The sequence below is a fragment of the Mycteria americana genome, chromosome 1 (genome assembly GCF_035582795.1).
Source record: "Mycteria americana isolate JAX WOST 10 ecotype Jacksonville Zoo and Gardens chromosome 1, USCA_MyAme_1.0, whole genome shotgun sequence".
Classification (NCBI taxonomy): domain Eukaryota; kingdom Metazoa; phylum Chordata; class Aves; order Ciconiiformes; family Ciconiidae; genus Mycteria; species Mycteria americana.
The window spans coordinates 127,594,094-127,612,432 of record NC_134365.1 but is presented as its reverse complement, the minus strand read 5'-3'; the positions used below and the strand labels follow the sequence as shown (position 1 = coordinate 127,612,432).

Below are 18,339 nucleotides of genomic sequence, written 5' to 3'. Positions count from 1 at the left end.
TTCCTGCAGTTGTTGGCCTACCAGAACTAGCAGGGAGCTGAGCTTGCTTGTATAGGGGGGCAGGTATGACTCTTTATCCATCTGAGCAATTCCCAGTCTGTGGGATTCTGCTAAAAATAAAGCCAAAAAGGCCATGCAGTAGGCTAATAGGCTGAAAACCCACATACAATACTCATGCATCAGCCTTGGTGCTAACTGTGACTTGCAACCCCACAATCGTTTGTAACATGATACCACATTTGTAAGCTATGAAACAGCTAGAATGCTCTCTGACAATTTTCATCTCTAAAAAAAGGGAAACCAAAAATGATCTTCCTTTCTTTTTGAAAACCTGGCTTAAACAGGCTGTCAGTAATGAACAGGCAGTTTTCTATTTTGCCATGCACAACTATTGTGTACCAACAGGTGGAAGATGTACATAGTGTTTTAAAGTACGGACGTCTCAAAGTGCGGAGGCATAGGTTTTGCTGAACTTGGTCAGGGAGAGAAACATGTGAATGACTATAAACCTGGATGAAATTCCCTTAAGAATTTGGCAGCAGATATGGCTTTCACTGAGGGCTTCTTGGTGAGGGAGAGTTTCGGAGTGTCCCTCACAAGGTTCCCTCTTCTCCTATGTAAATGTCCAATGTGAAGCATGATGCTCTTTGTAGGTGATGAGACATCCATTGTGTAACTGCATAGAAACAGTATTAGTATTCTTGCAAAATGCAGTTACTGTCTAGAAGGAATACTCTGATGGCAATAGCAGCATTAGAATTCTTCATACACAAAGGAACTAATTAATTCTGGCATCAAATAAGAAGTGTGGGTAGTTAGTTGTTTTAAACCCCATTTCACAGCTAGGTGTAGGAGCAAGTAGGACTGTGTGCATAAGTAATATTATGGAAAGAAAGGTCGAGTGACTTGCGTGAGGTTAGACAACCAAGGGAGCAGCAGAGGCGAGGATTTGGACAGTCTCGGATTCACAGAATCACAGAATCACAGAATTGTATAGGTTGGAAAAGACCTTTAAGATCATCAAGTCCAACCATAAACCTAACACTGCCAAGTCCACCACTACAACACCACATCCCTAAGCACCTCATCCAAACGTCTTTTAAATACCTCCAGGGATGGCGACTCCACCACTTCCCTGGGCAGCCTGTTCCAATGCCTGACAACCCTTTCAGTGAAGTAAAATTTCCTCATATCCAGTCTAAACCTCCCCTGGCGCAACTTGAGGCCTTTTCCTCTCATCCTATCACTTGTTACCTGGGAGAAGAGACCGACCCCCACCTCTCTACAACCTCCTTTCAGGCAGTTGTAGAGAGCGATAAGGTCTCCCCTCAGCCTCCTTTTCTCCAGGCTAAACAACCCCAGTTCCCTCAGCCGCTCCTCATAAGGCTTCTGCTCCAGACCCTTCACCAGCTGCGTTGCCCTTCTCTGGACACGCTCCAGCACCTCCATGTCTCTCTTGTAGTGAGGGGCCCAAAACTGAACACAGTATTCGAGGTGCGGCCTCACCAGTGCTGAGTACAGGGGGACGATCACTTCCCTAGTCCTGCTGGCCACGCTATTTCTGATACAAGCCAGGATGCTGTTGGCCTTCTTGGCCACCTGGGCACACTGCTGGCTCATATTCATATTGCAGGTTGATCTTCTGTTTATTAGATCATATTATATCTTGAAGACTGTGTGGATATTGGTATGCTTTTATTGGCCAACTGCATGTTATTTCCCCATGGTTTTTAATCTTATCCTTTAAGGCCAACATTTGTTGTCAAAGATCGTAATAACATACAACAGATTACATTTTAATGGATGATTCTGAAGTAAGGAGTTATATTTTCCTCTGCTGTCTCTAGTCTCATTGCTTCCAGTGCAATCCCATCCAGGATAAGGACACTGGAAATGTTAACAGACAAAAAGTTGCTGGGATTTTAACTGCACCATCAAGTAGCAGTGCCATACACCTTTTTGTGTGTTGGCAACTCTGAGAAGAGCTGCACTGGTGTGGGAAACTGTGAGACAGTATTTTTGAAAGGGATACAGAAGGGGATGGAGGGAGAAGAAAGGCAGAATCACAGAATGGTTGAAGCAGGAAGGTACCTCTGGAGATTGTCTGGTCCCAGCCCCCTAGTCAAAGCAGGGTCACCTACAGCAGGTTGCTCAAAGCATGTCTAGTCAGCTTTGGAATATCTCCAGGGATGGAGACTCCACAAACTCTCTGGACAGCCTGCTGCAGTGTTCAACCACCCTTACAGTAAAAATGCTTTTTTCTTATGTTTAAATGGAGTTTCCTGTATTTCAGTTTGTGTCTGTTGTCTCGCCTTCTCACTAGGCACCACTGAGAAGAGCGTGGCTCCATCTTCTTTACACCTCCCATCAGATACTTATACATATTGATAAGATCCCCCCTGAGCCTTCTCTTCTCCAGGCTGAACAGTCCTGGCTGCCTCAGCCTTTTCTTGTACGAGAGATGCTCCTGTCCCTTAGTCATGTTCATGGCCCTTTGCTGGACTTGCTCCAGTACATCTGTGTCTCTCATGTACTGGAGAGCCCAGCACTGGACCCAGCACTCTAGATGTGTCTCAACAGGGCTGAGTAAAAGGAAAAGATCACCTCCATCAACCTGATGGAGACATTCTGCCTAATGCAGCCCAGGACGTTGTTGGCCACCTTTGCTGGAAGGGCACATTGTGTTCAGCTTGTCCTCCAGGACCCGAAGGCTTTTTTAAGCAAAGTTGCTCTCTGCTGATCAACTTCCAGCCTGTACTGGTGCATGGGGTTGTTTCTCCACATTCCCACTGCTCCACACTGTGCATTCCTGTTGCTGCCTTATATAAAGGGCAACTACTGCTCCTCGCTGTCCTGGCCTGTTCTTCCTAAAACCCCTGCAGCACTCCAGTCATGTGAGCTATCCCACCACATCTCTGTGATCCCACTGAGACTGTAGCCCTACAACTGCACACAAACCTCTGATACCTCCTGGTTTTTTCCTATGCTGTATGTGTTAGTGTGCAGGCACTTAGAGAGGCACTCCGTTGTGCTGATTTCCCAGAAAAAGTGTGAGAGCTTCCCCCATCATGCTGTCTTGTAGGCGCTTCCTTATTTGTGTGCATACACTTGGGATGGGCACCTTTCAGCCCTGTTTTTGATCACAAAGTCTCTCTTGCCCACATTACCCTGCAATCCTTGCTTGCCGTCCCGTTCCACCACTTCCTCACTTGATTGCAGGTCATCATCTCTTTCCCGTGCCAGTCCTAGTATAATGCTCTCTTCACCAGGTTGGCCAGCCTGTTGACAAAGATGCTTTGCCCCACTTGATCAGGTGGATCCCATCTCTTCCTACTGGTCCCTGTTCCTCAAAAAAGGTCCCCATGATCATAAAAGCTGAATCTCTACTGTTGACATTAGCTGCATAAGCAGAGGTTGACACCCAGAATCTATCCATTCCTCCTCAAGCCCTTCCCCCTCGCTGGCAGGATTGAAGAGAAAACCAAGCTTAATATGTTCCAGGTCTCCCCTGGCCATATGCTGGTGCTCACACTGAAGAGCAGCAGGTGTAATAATCGGAGGGTCTGAAAAGCCTTGACAGCGTCTCCACAACACCCTGTATCCAAGGCCTGAGCAAACAGCAAAAAAAAGATGATGGTTGGCAGGTGGGGACCTCTCTTCCCCAGAGCAGGGAGTCACCCAGTGCTATCACTCATAGCTTCTTCCTGGTGCTCCTGGGTATCTCAGGTTCAGCCGTCTCAGATGCTTCATTGAACACAACCTCCAGCCTCTCATCTGCTACCAGTGCACTGACTCTGTTCTGAACGTGCAGGTCTGTGGGTGGAGCAGCTGTCTTCCTCCTGGTGCTAGAAGTCACCAGCTTCCAGCCTTCACTCTCACCGGCCTGCTAAGAACATACTCAGCCTGTACCTCCTTTGGTACAGTTGTGGGTTTAGGCTATTTTACCTGCGGGGTCTCAGAGAAGATCCAGTCACTCTCCTTTTGTCAACTCCGAAACTGCACAGTAGCTTCTCCTGCAGCTTCTCTACTGGCAACACAGATCTTCCACTAGTGCACACCTTCTGCAAGCAACGAGACCATCACCCTTGCCCCAGCTTTCAGTGGGAGGCCCCAGGCACCCCTGCAGCCCCAGGCCTGCAGAGCTGCATCTTCCTCAGGAGCTTGGTCTTGGTTGGCACCGCTGATGTGCCAGGGGCAGCTGCTCCAGTGGGTGCTGGGGACCGTGCCCCGTGGTATGGCACCACTGTTGCTGAGCAAGGACCCCTGTCCCCAGCAGAGTTTCTGGCCCCCTTCTCCGTGCCCTTCTGCACAGAGTGCTGCACAGACTGCTGGGCAAACACCTTCTCTGCTGAAATTCAGCTGCTGGTGGGACACAGCATAGTTTAACTGAGTCTAGTGAGACTTGGTAGTGGACCTCGGCAGTCTCCAGGGTGAAACAGCAACCACAATGGCAGAACGCTTCTCATGTTTTTCCTTCACGTGATATGAAATAAATAATCTCGTGAACTCCAGCAGACAGCCACTGAGTTTGGGAGTCTTTTTTCTTGTGTCATCTAGCTTGCTGAAGAGAAACTACTGCAAAGCAACCAATGTCACTTCCCGTAGCCCTTGAATTTTCCAAGGCAGCCTCTCCTCCATCTGGCGCCTGCCTCATGCTGCTTAGTTTGAGATCTCATGAAATCACAGTTGCAGGCAGTATGATTGTTCCTTGAGATGCAACTTCAACACTAGAGAGGGCACTATCTGCTCCTGTATTTGCTCCATATTCCTGGTTGCCTTAGTTCTTTGCTCCATTTAGTGATGTAAAAGGTAGGAATGGAAGTGCTTTGAACAAGTCCCAGGGGCTTCGGAACAGAAAAAGGAATATATCTGAGAAACGGAAGAGTAACTGAGAAGAGAGGAGTTATCAGCATGAGAGACCTCAAGCTGAGCGACTGAGAGTTGACATTCCTTCTATTTATTTATAAAATTTGTAACTGTGGAAATTAGCCTTAGAAGCTGTAGACCCATTACTGTTAGTTTTATCGTCCTTCTAAGACATACCCTGAGGCATTCCTGGAGATTGAATCCTATTGTACTTTGCAATAAGCCCATAATTGATTATGCTATGGAGCTTTAATATGGGTTGAGAAATGGAATCCAGAGTAAATACATTCAGAATTTTGCTAGCAGGCCAAATTTAAAACCAGTTTTCTGAACCTACCAGGATTATTCCTTCTCAGCTAATGATTTAATTTGAACTAGCCACCCTGAGAGGTGCAGTGTGTGAGTAAGTCCAGGCTATCTGCTTGCTGGGCTTCTTTAAAGAAGTTTATCCCGTCTACTTCACCTGTAAGTTTGTAAAGATAAAATTAGATTCTACCATTATTCATTATAGGACATTTTGGGTCCTGCCTGGTGCTTCCTTCAGTAATGCTTCAGATGCCTATCAACAATGCCATCACATACAAATTTGCTGTTTTTTTTAATTTCTGAAAAACAAGTACATTACACCATATTCTCAAAAATGAGAGAGGACTGAATTAGGTGGTGGTGGTAGTTGTCTTTATATTTCTCAGCTTGAAATATAGCCCATGTAGCTTCCTAGTCTTCCTTAGATTTTTTTTTTTTTCAGTTCATTCATTTGATGAAATCTATCCTTTCTAAAAGAAGCTTGTTCATTTTGCTCATTAATGAGGGATGAGAGGGATGTTGGTCTCTTCTCTCCCTTTCATTAGAAAGGTTCCTCTTTCCTTTTCTCAGTTGCTAAGGACCATATTAGTTCCTTTGATATGCAGGTGGCTCCTGCTGACTGTAGCTAATTCCAGGGTTTAAAGTGGGCTAACTTGTACATCTGGTAGAAATTGAAGTTTCATAAAGCACACCGTTTGCTATCTAGGAGGCATCCTAAACAAGCAAACTCAATGATGTTGGTACAAGCAAAAGAAATTTTGTTCGGAACTGACAGAATTAGCACTGTTTTCTGACCATTTTAAATCCTGGATTTGTTTCTGGACTGAAATCTCTAAGGCAAAACTTGTTTGTGAGATTCAGGCTTCAGAGTTGGTTTGAGTGGGTTTTTTTTTGATTCACAATATATATTTATTTGAAAATACTCCTCATGAAACGTTGTTATTGTCTGTGCATGGTCTTAAGGGAAAAATAATTAGTTTCATATTTCCCACTGGAAAAGAACTCTCTCTCTCTCCTTTTCTCACTTTCTCTCTTTCTCTCTCTTTCTCACCAATAGCTAAAAAATTGGTTATTTCCCCAGAACTACTACACCAGTGGGTCTGCTCCATTAAAAAGTTATACCCGAGGATTGTGTGTTTCTATGGCCAACGTGCTAATTCTGGTAAAGTCTCCTTTCACATGTTCTTATCAAATGTGATGATACTGTATTTTTGTTTTCTATGACCAGGTAAGAGGAACAAATGGAAACTAAAGAGACAAAAATCAGTCATGTCAAATTGAAGAGAGCTGCAATGAAAAGGGAACTTTATTTCACGGTTTGAGCTCTTCCTTACTTAGCTCCACTGTAAAAGGACACATGATATCTTTGGCACGTAATGTTTGCAGCTGCACATAGGTCAAGATGCAGCAATAGACGTATGTGGGAAGACAAGACATAGGTCATGAGGAGTACAACAAAAAATCCTTAACATAAGCTTCTTTAGCAAGCACAGCAATATTGCATTTGAATCAAGCTTTGGATCAGCTGGCAAGTTAAATTGAAATAAAAGTGAGTATTTGGTAAATTTTGTAAGAAAGACCCATTCCTCCTAACACCAAACTTGGTCAAAGTCTGGAAATGCATATTTAGTGTTATGCAATAAACTTAAACTTTAATGTTATCCTTTCTCACTTTTTATCTGCACTTGCTTTGCTCCAGGGAGACCTTGCATGTAAACTACCTAATTTTTGATCTGGCACTGGGAGGTTCCTACCTCTGCATACAATAGCTCTCTGCAAAGCTTTGCCATACGAAAATGTTTTTCCCATTTGAAAACACCACCTAGAGCTGTTTGAAACAGGAGTAGATTATTTGGTCATTAAAACCTGAGGGTTTCACGTCTGTTAAGGGAGTTTTTGTTTCTGCTGCAACAGAGGGTTGACTGCAGAGATTCTAGCAGAAAAGGCTTGTTGGTGTGAGCAAATGTAGATCAAAATGTAAAACCATTGCCATCTGGTTTGTACGAAGGAAGAACCAAGATTTGGAGGGCAGAGTCTAGCAAAACTGTTCCTTGTAAACTATATGGCTTTGCTGGATGGAGTGACAAAGCACTGCATGGAGATGAGGCACTGGTGATGTGCAACTGAGCTGAGCTCAGCGCTTGAGAAATGGAGCTGGCATTCCCTAGGACCGCTCTCTCCTGGTTTCTTTCATACAGACCCATTTTAACTTTCCAGAAGGCCTCGATACACCCCCCTGCAGTGATTGTGTTGCTTGATTGTGTTGATGCCTGTTACCAAAGTGGACGATCTTCCATTGTCTTTGCGGCATGAGAGGAAAAAGAAATGGCCTCAACAGTTAGTGTCTTGGCATCTTGCTTGTGTAGGGCAGTGACCCCCGTCTTGCAAAAACTCATGTAGGGGCAGGAAACTATGGATAGGCTGATAGATGGTACCGCTCCTTCCTGTGGGAAGCACTATCTCTCATACCTCAGGAGCTACATGCACACACACAGAGGGTTATCTATGTGTAAATATGTACGTCTGTATTTAAAATGCACAAATTTGGAGGGACAGTGAGTAGCCTTTACTCCCTGATATGTTTTTACGTGCATCTCCAAGGATGCTCAACAATGTTCTTTGCACTAGCATCAAAGAAGATATTTCTTGATTTTGAAAGAGTGACTTACAGCTAAGAATTTTGATTCACCTTCTCATTTGTAACCTGGCATATTCCCCCCCCCCTGCCGCCCCATTTGTTTGAAGTGGAAAAACAGCACTGACGAAAAAGTCTGTATTAGAATGATATCTTCCTCCCCCCCATATACTTCATTGTAATTCATCAGTGTATTTATAAGGTCTTCATTAAGACAGGCCAGATTTAGTTTTCATTTGTGTTAAATTGTTTATGCCCTTTTAAAAGTGCACTGTATCCTCAGCATTGGGCTTTTGGTTATCTGCCTGACAATGATGAAGTGTTATGTCCTAATAAGTGCATAAGGATCTTGTCCTGGTGCATATTCTGTGCTAGTTGTGAAATGATAGTGATAAGGAGAGACAGACAGACACAGAATGGATCAGGTGTGCATATATCTTAATTTTGGTCAATTGCCCAAACCAGTCCAAGCTGGTGGTGATCAGTGATTACTGGCTTCTTTGACAAACCAGGCTTCCCAAAGGAGTCTCATCCCATTTAGGTGATTAAATCAGGGTCATATCTGCAAAAGAACTCATTGCCGATTTGCAAAGAGTGCTTACGAAGATCTGCTTGCTTATTTTGGTGCCTGGATGACAGCTGATTCATCCAACGAGAGGGCTGCTACCAGTCTTATTTCTAGTAAGTTATTACTTTACTAGTAAGTAGCTTCTAATTGGTATGCAGAGGCTGGAGTGAATTTACTCATTTTAAAGATGCTGGTCAGGTTCCTGGGCTTGCGTGCTCTGGCTAGCCTCTGGCTAGCCTGGGAATCCAATAGGTACCTTGCCGGCATGCTGCAGCTTTTCCAAGGGAATATGTAAGAGTAATTAACAAAAGCCTCTGATTGCCTACACTAGTAGGATCTGTGCCATTCCAAGCCTCTCATGGTTGATGAAAAATCACTCACCACAGAGGCCAGCAGCCTCAGCAAAGAGGGCAGAGCGCGGCTAGGCCTGGGGTCTGGGGTATGTCTTCCTGGGCGGGAGGGGACAGTTGCAGCCTAACTCTGCCCACACCTTAAAGTACAAGCCAGCCACGGCAGGTGAGCTCCTTAGGAATGGGCAGGGCTGTATCCGAGCTCTCAAGTCATGAGAGGCATCATGCAACACAGGTGGGAAAAACAAAACTGTTGCGTGCTAGTGTCGCAGTATCAGCCCTGCAAATGCTGCTCATGACTATTTCCTCCTTTGGCAAGAAGAGGAAAACTTCTGTGCCTCCTAGGGGAACTTCCTCTGTGTCTCCCTCAGGAAAATGGGCCCTTTAACTCAGTGACAAGGATGGCAGCAAAAAGAGTCTATGGACTATAGCCCTATGGCTGCTTGAAGTTCTTAGCTCAGCTGGTCTCGATGGATGGATCAGATCTAATTTAAAACAAGAGAATAAGTGCTATTGATGCTGCTCTACTATATTTTTTTTTCTCTCAAACCTTCCAAGAAACAAGGCTATTCTGAATCTTTTCTCCATGTTAATGAAAACAGCCTCGGTATTTTTTCTCACCCAGTTCCACACTTTGCCTTGCCATCATATTAGAGAGCAGCACAGCATGGAGAAGAAGTAGAAGAAATCTCACTATGTGAAGAACACGAAGGGAGGGTGACACAGGTTAGAAGATGTCTATCAAATCAGCTTATTGCCATGGAGGGCGAAGGGAGGCACATGGCCATTAATTTGGGGAAAGAGTAGATGTGATTTCCCACTCTGACAGAATGGATTTTTGCAGCATACACTTCAAGGTTTCAAGAAAGTTGGTTTTGATTTACAGCAGAGAAAGGAAAAGAAGAGTGGAGGCCGTTGTGTTTAAACCTCATCTGACTAGCAAGTACAGCCATTGATCGGATAATCATTTCAGCACTAGATTTTGCCTTTTCCTTTTCTACATGCGATTTTCCCTGGAAATGAGCCAAAAGAAACTGCCTGGCCAGCTGAGAAGATAGTGTCATGCATACCCAGATGACTTTCCCTGGGCCCATGTTACACAGAGTCTGTGCTATTTATGATGCTGCAGGTGGGGGGAGTCAGGACTATCCTGCCTTCTCAGTTCTTGTGTCCAAACTGTGGAGGGAAAACAGCAGCAAAAGAAGGGTGTCTTCCAAGACATTGGCCAGAGCTCCAGCTTTTTATAGCCGTCAGCTATATAATGCTGGCTTGTGATTACTTAGGGTATCGTATTTATGGCAAAGTGACATATGAAGCAATACTTGACACCTCTTAGTTTGTCAGTAAGATAACTGAGATCCTTAAGAGCTCCATTAGCTAAGCTGCAGAGTCATCATCCTCCTTCTGATTACCTATGGAGAGCTGGGATGGGTAGCTGACGCACTAAAGAGGACACCTTGTGTCTTACCACGTTAGAGTTTGGAAATTCTGCGCTTAAGCTGCCTTTGCAGGATCTCATGTGGCCAGAGCATAATTGAATAATTTGGTTCCAGGGCAAATTTGAAAATTAAACAAGGACTTGAGGGAGTGGCCCCTACGGAAATGATGTCAACGAACAAACAGCATCAGAGGATTTCAGTGATGTTTGTATAAGGAGGATAATGTTTGCTTGATTCTTGTGGGCTTTAACTGGCTGTCATCCTTCTACAGCAAAGCAACAGAAACTAATTGAAAGAAACCAAAACCAAACAGAGGTGTGATAAGCCCTTTGGAATTTGAAATTCAAGTTGTATGGCACAATTTTGATAGGATACATCATGTCACATGGAAGATTTCTGTTTGTTATTGGAGCAGTGTAATTTTTAGAAGATAATTTCCATTGAAGACACTTTTGTTTGCCTGTTGAGAACTCACTGTTGCAACTCAAGTATGTTAAAAATGAGCAAAGTGGTAGATTTCTATTCTAAGATTTGTAATTTCTTTTTAATTCAAGCCACTAGCAAAGCTTTGGGGTGAGTCAGTTAAAAGAATTAACAACAGTTTCTTCCTGGATGCAGTTCCTTTAATATAGAGGGACCGCCCCAAGACCTTGGTCCCAAGGGAGTCACACAACAGTCAGTGGCCCTCCTTGCCAAACTTCCAAGCCCTTTCCAGACTCTAAATATCCATTCTCTCAGATATTTCTCAGGGTCCTGCCATCAGCAATTCTGTATCCGTCTCTGAGGTTTTCTTTTTGCTTCCTTCTTTTTGCATTTTTTTCTTTCTCTTCTGCATCTGTGTACATACAGACACAGAGCCCTCTCTTAAAACTATGTGTAGCAAACCTCATCCTTCCATGCAATTCAGATTCTTTAGAAGCTTCACACGTTTTCATCTGGGCCTTGACATGAACCCATGTTTTGGCTGGAGGGTGCTATTGCTTCAGCAAGCTAATTTAATAAAAGAGCTTATGGCTTCTCACACCTTAAATGAAGGGTAGATGTTTCACCCAAATATGTTTAATCCAGTCAGAATGCCATTGCAAGTTTAAATATGTTTTCTGATGCTTAAACTATAAGGTTGAAAATGGAGATTACCTTTTATTCCTTGGAAGTACAGTGTCTGGGACAGAGGGGCCTTAGTCCCATTTCAGGTACACGGGTGCTATTTGTACCACTGCACAATAACCAATAGTGATAATACCGTATAAAATGTTTTTCCAAGTAGAGACTGGAACTCACAGCCCTTGCAAAAGAGAAAGCATTTCTGTCTGTACTTCATGCCTGTCCTCCATGAGCCTGAATTCAGAGGGCATATGGAAAAATGTCAAAAATTCCCAACAGAGAAAATCTTACGTGAAGAAGAGCAAAATGTTAAAGATGCAGCGTGAGAAGCTTCATAGCAGCAGCCCTCGCTTCCAGTCAGGCAACCCTGAGGGCTGACCCCCACCCCAAAATTTAACTGCAACTTCTCCTAGTCCTTTTTGAGCAGATCACTAGCAACACTGTTCTGCCTTTGCATGGCTGTGCGTCACTGAGCTACTGTGAGCGTTTTCCAGGATTAACTCTGCTCTGCTCCTCAATTGGTTTCAATGGGTTTAGCAGGCCTTTTTTTAGCCAGCGTGGAGAAGCTAATGCTCTTAGTTCTCAAGCTTTTTAAAAAGTGCACGAAGCCAGATCATCCCCTCCCAGTTTTGCCACAGAAAGGATGTCGCTAGCAGAAAGCCCCCAAAGATAGTTTGAAATCTCTTGGAGGAAAGCGAATGGAGCTTAAGAGACCTCAGCCTTCAACCTCCTCGTCCTCTCAAGACACAGCAAAGGCTGTGCAGTGTTCGTGAAGGGCTCTGTCAAATCCCGGAGAACTGCGCAGGACAGTCCCATTCCCCAGAAAACTGAGGGGGAAATAACTCAGAACAGAAAATTCATGATTCACAGTGAGACAAATTCCTGATGATGACTCTTTTAAATTCAAGGCTGACCCAGAGAATTAGTTTTCCTGTTTCTAGAGGAAGGGGGTTGAGGGGGAAGCCCAAGAGATTGGCTCTATGCACAAAGGCCCCAGCAACTTCACCTAGTCAGTGTTGGTCTTCCTAGCCCAACAGGGAACATTAGTCATGTTGGACAGGTCAGCTTTTTGCTCTGCAAAGAAATACCTCCCTCTTTCCCTTCCTCACAACCTCTCTGACCAGGAAATTATTCAGGCACCACCAGGAATTCTCTGCAATTTAGCAGGAGTCTCTTCAGCCTCGGCTCCCTGCCTGTGATACAGCCTGGGGGAGTAACCTCTGCAGACCTCCTGCGCTGCATGTGAGGAACGGCGCAGCGGACCGGGTACCCTTCTCTGTGTCTTTATTGTCGGTGTTATTACTGACTGCACGCCAGAGCAGCAGTGCTCTGGCTTTGAGCACAGCCTTCCAGTCACACCCAGGCTAAGCAAGCTAAAATCAGAGTAACTTCAGTCTTCCAAATATCAGTATGTCGGGGTTTGGACTGGCACAACAATCATTTGGATCCAGATCCCGCTATATCGAAACACCAAAGATCAGGAAACAGGACAGAGGTTTAAATTCCTTCCAAATTTCCATAAAGAAGACAAGGCAAAACACAACCAACTTCTTCGGAGAGTTTTTGTTGTTTTTTTCCAGACAGAGCCTGTATGTGCTTATCCGTGCTTACTATTTCTACAAGGCATTTAAATAGACCTTCCCAAGAGCAGAGTGTAAGTCAGCCCCAACCTTCTGACAAAGATCTGAGCTTCCTGGTAGCTTGTGTGAATGACATGCATGGGTTGTGATTGACATAAGTCATTCGTGCTAGAGTCTGTGCAGAAGGACAAGCCTCCAGCTGTGAAGGCTGGGCAGCAATATTTTACTGTATTAAGGTGATGGACAGAATTTGGCATTTTTTTCTGTTCCTGCCTCTCTCAGATGACCACTTGAAGATAGGGGTGAGAGAGGAGAAGCCCGCTGGCTTTCAGAGGGTGCTCTGGTGGTGAATGCCCAAGAGCCACATTACCGCCGTGCTGTGGCTGGGAAGCCATGCACCGTGCCCAACTGTTGGGTTCCCACCACGGGGGCTGTGTCCCTTCTGGATCGGCAGCAGAGTGGAACAGAGAGGAGGTCTCCTGGCTCCTGTTCTGGTGCTTTATTCGTGGATAAGGTGGGTTTCTTGTTTGGATGGCTTCAATGAGACTGTTACTAAACACATTTTATTTCTTAAAGAGCTGAAAGAAGGCGGGCAGGATACCTTTTGCTATGCACAGTACAAGGACCCTCAGGTGTTGCCCTGAAAAGCTTACAAGATAAATGAGCTTCATATAAGGCTAGTGGGTGTTTTTTGGTTTTGAGGTTTTTTTGAATGAGTTCCCAGGCTCTTGAAGAGTAACTAGTAGTGTGTGTCTTCTCACAGGAGACAAAGTAAAAGCACATTCAGAGGGGGAAAACCCAGTTTTGTTTTTCCAAAGCCATACACCTCCTGCTCACCAGGAGCAGTTCTGAACTGAGTGATTTGAAAACTTCCGCAGGATGGGGAGGAAATCACAACTGGCTGTGGCCAGTCATCAGTAGAAATAATTTTCTGATGGCAGCTTGGCTTCTATGTAATTTTTGACTCGCACAAAGATTTGGAAGGAGACTGTTTGGCATACATGGATGATTCATCTCTCTACCCCTTTTTAGTCAAAAAAAAAAAATTAATGGCTAGTTTAAGAGTAAACTAATGGCTGGTTATATAACCTTGCTAAGTACCTGACAGACCCATGGAAAATGGCTTTTCATTTTGGCTTTCCACTGACTCAGAGATTTTGTGTTTGTTAGATCGGACCATCACGTAGCAGCGATGGAAGAACTAATGTAAACTAATTGAGTTTGGACTGCTTGAGCAGCTGGCCTTCCTCTTTCTCTGCTGCAGGCTGGTCACACTGAGTACACCATGCTGCACACCGTTCTAGGGGGATTAGGATTGTGTTTTTGTGAGTGCTAGGCTAGGCTAATCTCAGATGGAGGGCTGAAATCATGTGAATAGTTCAACATGTGTACAGCACCTGATGGGTCTGCAAAATGAACAGGGCAGAACCATCCAGATGCAATTTTGTTAGGAAACATCTGCTGAAAGCATTTGCTGTTCATGATTTTTTCGTATCTGACCTAGAGATATTTTTAAAATATTTTCATATTTAATCATTTCTGTTGTCTGTGGTTTTGGTGGTTCTGGTCTCTTGACATCCAAGTGCAGGTTTATCTTTTCCATCATCCCAACAGGGGGAACAGTGAGTCACATGAGCTGAATGAAACTTTGCCAAGAAACCCAGAGCTCAGAGAATTCAATTGGTCCTGCTGAAGTCTGGATATTGGGCTTAGGACTGCGGAAGGGTTTGCTTGAAGGTTTGTAATTTCAGGATGATTCCAGGTTGCAACTTGGCAGAAAGGACCAAATCTGAGCATGGAACAGCTTTAAAGCTTTAAATCTGGAAGTCCATTGGCAGAATTGTGGGTGTCTGAGTGTAGGGGATGCTGGAGAAAAGCCGGTGTGATCTTCTGCATGTGAAACTGCCTCAGGACTTCCTGCTCCAGGGCAGAATCTCATGGATAACAGTACCATTCATTTATCTTTTTATCGTGAGCTTCTGAGTACTTTTTTTTTTTTTTAAACATAAACACACAGAGACACACACACAAACATATATATATATAATGTTCTTGCCACTCATCCAAAAGAAGACATTCATGTGTCTTGTTAACTGATAAAAGACTAAATAGCCTCCCTGGAAACCACACTGTCCTACACCTGGCTGTAAGTAACTGATGGACAGCAAGGGAAGTGACCCATCAGTCTCACACTTGTGGAGTGTGCTTTCTCTACAGACCACCCCCTGCCTGCTCCATCACAGCTCCTTGCCCAGATTTGCTTCTTGAACACTGTGTGGCAAGGCCAGCATTCAAATGAGCGAGGAGAGGAGTCAGAAGCACAGGTTTTGTTCACCTGCGTATAGGATTACTGGCAAAACTATTGAACTTAGCCTAGAGGGTGTATTGAACTTAGCCTAGAGGGTGTCAGTGACATTTTTTGCCCCCAGTACTGCCAGCAGCAGGAGAGGTGGTGTAGCTACTACCACCAGTAGTGGCAGCTCCTGAGTCTTTATTGGGCCATTTAGTACCTTGAAGTGGTTTTGCTATACATGTTGGAAGTTGAAAGCCCCTCAGTTCCAATGCTAGTGGGTTTTTTCCATGATTAGTACCTTAGAAAATTTCCCAAGCTGCTTCCCCCTCAAAATGTGAACACCCTCTCTTGCATGGATGGTCTATGAAAGATCCACAGCAGCCCCAGCAGCACTGGGGTATATTGGGGAGCATGGCTGGAGAGGGATAACTTGAGATGAATTCGTATGGGGTGTGGATCTGTGTACCCAGGAAGGAGGCAGGCAGGACACCACCACGTCCCCTTTGAGACACTGCTGATCACCGCGATAAACCACGGAGGTACCTGATGGCGTGGAAGGCGATAGCTGCCACACCAGCAGCCCACAGGCTTGCTGGCAGTCAGTTAAGTGGCACGGCTGGCAGTGCCTCACACGGGGTGGCAACGTGCCCAGCATTTGCGTACGCAAGGACTAATGGCAATGTGCAGGTGGAGGAGGAATAGTCTCTCTTGACTTTCTCTGTGGGCTCCGATCCTCTTGATGGAAAACAAGCCTCTGACATGAAAATGGATGGCTCCTTGTGCTGTTTTAGCCTATGGCACCATGCAGCTGGATGACGGTTCCTCAGGGAAATAGCTGGATTTTTCCCTGGAAAATAGCTGGAAATTTCCCTGGATTCCTCAGGGAAATAGCTGGTTTTTACACAAAGCAGTCTACATCTGGATTTCCTCTCATCTTCGTTTTCATTTTAATTTTGAAACTGGAATTGAACCAATTGTAAGCATGAAAAATAATGTGTTCATCACGATTATTTCAACAGGTTTTTTTTCATTTATTATTAATTTCAGGACACTGTTTCATATTCCTGTATGGTAAAAAGAAATCAGAGTTGAAATAAAATTAATTGTCAAGGTTTAAATAAAAGTAATTGCCTGTTAGAAAGTGACAGAGGCCAAGGCATTCTGTTCCTCATTCTTCCCCTCTCTCAGCTGTTTCAGCCTCAAATGGCGCGGTGCTTAAGGTCTTCCCTGGCAAAGTACTTCTGGTAGAGGTCTGCTGGGAAAGGTCTTCCCTTCCCCGGTACACATTTTCACTATCTCCATGTAACTAAAACTGAAAAGGGTTCCATAACTTTAATAAAACTCTTTTCCTTCAGTCAGATTCTTCAGTTTGCATTGTTAGTGGTTTCTGAGCTGGGTTTCCCCTTTACCCCTAGTAAATTTAAAAATGAATATGGCTTATGTGGGGGTCATTCATCCGTGCAGTCCATAGCAAAGAATTATTTGGAAAAAGACTTTTGGCGTAACTTCATCATACAAATGACAGGGACAAAATTTAGTTCAGCTCTCAGTTCTTTCTAAATCTCTCACATTTTTGAGAAGGAAGGGAAAGGTAACTTAGCAGTAAAAGATCTGTTTATTGTTTGCTCTCCTCCTGCTTTCTGCAATATTTGCATATATAGTGGCATGCTTGCCGTATATCTTTAGCTAAAAAGTACTGTGAATTTTGCATGCGGGGTATTTTTCACCAATATGCGGTAGCTATGAGTCCAGGCAGGTGCCTTTATTTTGCTCTCCTGCACCAAGGTAAATCCAGAGGTTGTTGTTTCCCTGAAGCACCTTTGGATTTAGATGAGCATAGCTGAATATTGAATCTGCCCCTCTGTCTCCTCAGCGCAAAGGCTCTGAAATGGATTTGCGAGTCTCAAATCAGTCCCTGGGGCATCCTAGTCCACACCATAAAACCACCATATGTAAATTGTCGCCGCTAAATAAGTTGCTCAGGAGGGAGGGAGAACAGGACGGGAATTGGAAGTGACTCGGTGCTCATGCTGGGTTTCAGACAGGGCTGCCCTTCCAGTTCAGAGGTCGCCAAAACGGCGGGGAGGAGAGCGTATGGCTGCCATATGGGCTGCATGTGGCAGATGGGGAGGTCGTCTCCATTACTCCCACATTCTGCAGAAAAACAGAAATCAAAAACGAAACGTAAAAACCGAGCCCCCTTCCATTCAGCCATAGGAACAGGGTAGAAGAGGAGAACAGGTTCTCCTTTCAGAGTATTTCTGTGATAATTCATTAGCTGATGTCCCCCGTTTTTCATCTCTTCAGGGAAGTCTGCTGAGAATTTACTGCTGAGCCATTAATGAATTTTTAAACTGTCAGGGGGTAATGTAAATAAGTGGGATCCCAGATTTTTACACAGCCATTATCAGGTCAAAATGCATGCACAGGAACTGTTGCTTCAAGCAGAGGGTAAATCTTCATGTAGAGCTACGCGAGGCACAGAGCCCCTCACAGAAACACCTGCACGGCCCCGTTCAGCAGGAGTCCGGCTGTTGCCTGAACCCTCTCCCGGCTGAGGGCTGAAAGAGTGTCCCCCGAGGAGAACATTCTGATTTTCCAGCTAGGCCTCAGCAATAGTTTTTTGTGGCTTTATTGTGGCAGAAGAAAAAGCATAGTTTAATGCCCTTGGCCTTGGCTTTTCCTTCCACTGGCCAGGAAGGCAAGGTTTAATTGTATGGCGGTGAGTTTTGGCACAAAGACGTCTGGAGCATCAGTGTCCATGGTCAGTGCTGGCCACTGCTGCTAGCTGCTAGCATGGGACAGATTTTTGGAAAGGGAGAGGGCACTCGGTGCTTGCCAGGAGGAACAGGGGAAGGAGGAAACAGCGTGCTTACAGGGCAGGAGCAAGGGCTTACAGGGGGAGAAAACATCTCGACGGGCATTTCCAACTCCCTGCCCTCCCACCCACACAGTAGATGAGTTTCGCAGGTACCATGACGCTTAAGCGTAGTGAGCGTACTCCTCCGGAGACAGCCCGAGCAATTGCCCCAGTGCTGTAACCCTGAAACCATCCCCCTTCTGCCTAAGCCCAGGCACGGTGGCTCGGTGTGCTCCGGCTGCTAGAATAGCTCGTCAGGTGCATATGCTACACCTATGGCTTAGTTTTGTCCCTGTGGATTAACTGTAGTGAATGGGAGCAGTATTTTGCGACAGCCG

At 44.9% G+C, this 18,339-nt stretch overlaps 1 long non-coding RNA gene across 1 annotated transcript in view; it reads left to right on the top strand.

Annotated features, from left to right (window-relative positions):
* The window catches only part of LOC142418505 (uncharacterized), a 51,072-nt gene extending 37,817 nt beyond the window's left edge, over positions 1–13,255 (top strand). Inside the window, exon 5 of the long non-coding RNA XR_012778312.1 lies at positions 13,131–13,255. This is a non-coding gene — a long non-coding RNA (uncharacterized LOC142418505). The remainder of the gene's footprint in view (positions 1–13,130) is intronic.
* Positions 13,256–18,339: the final 5,084 nt, after the last annotated feature.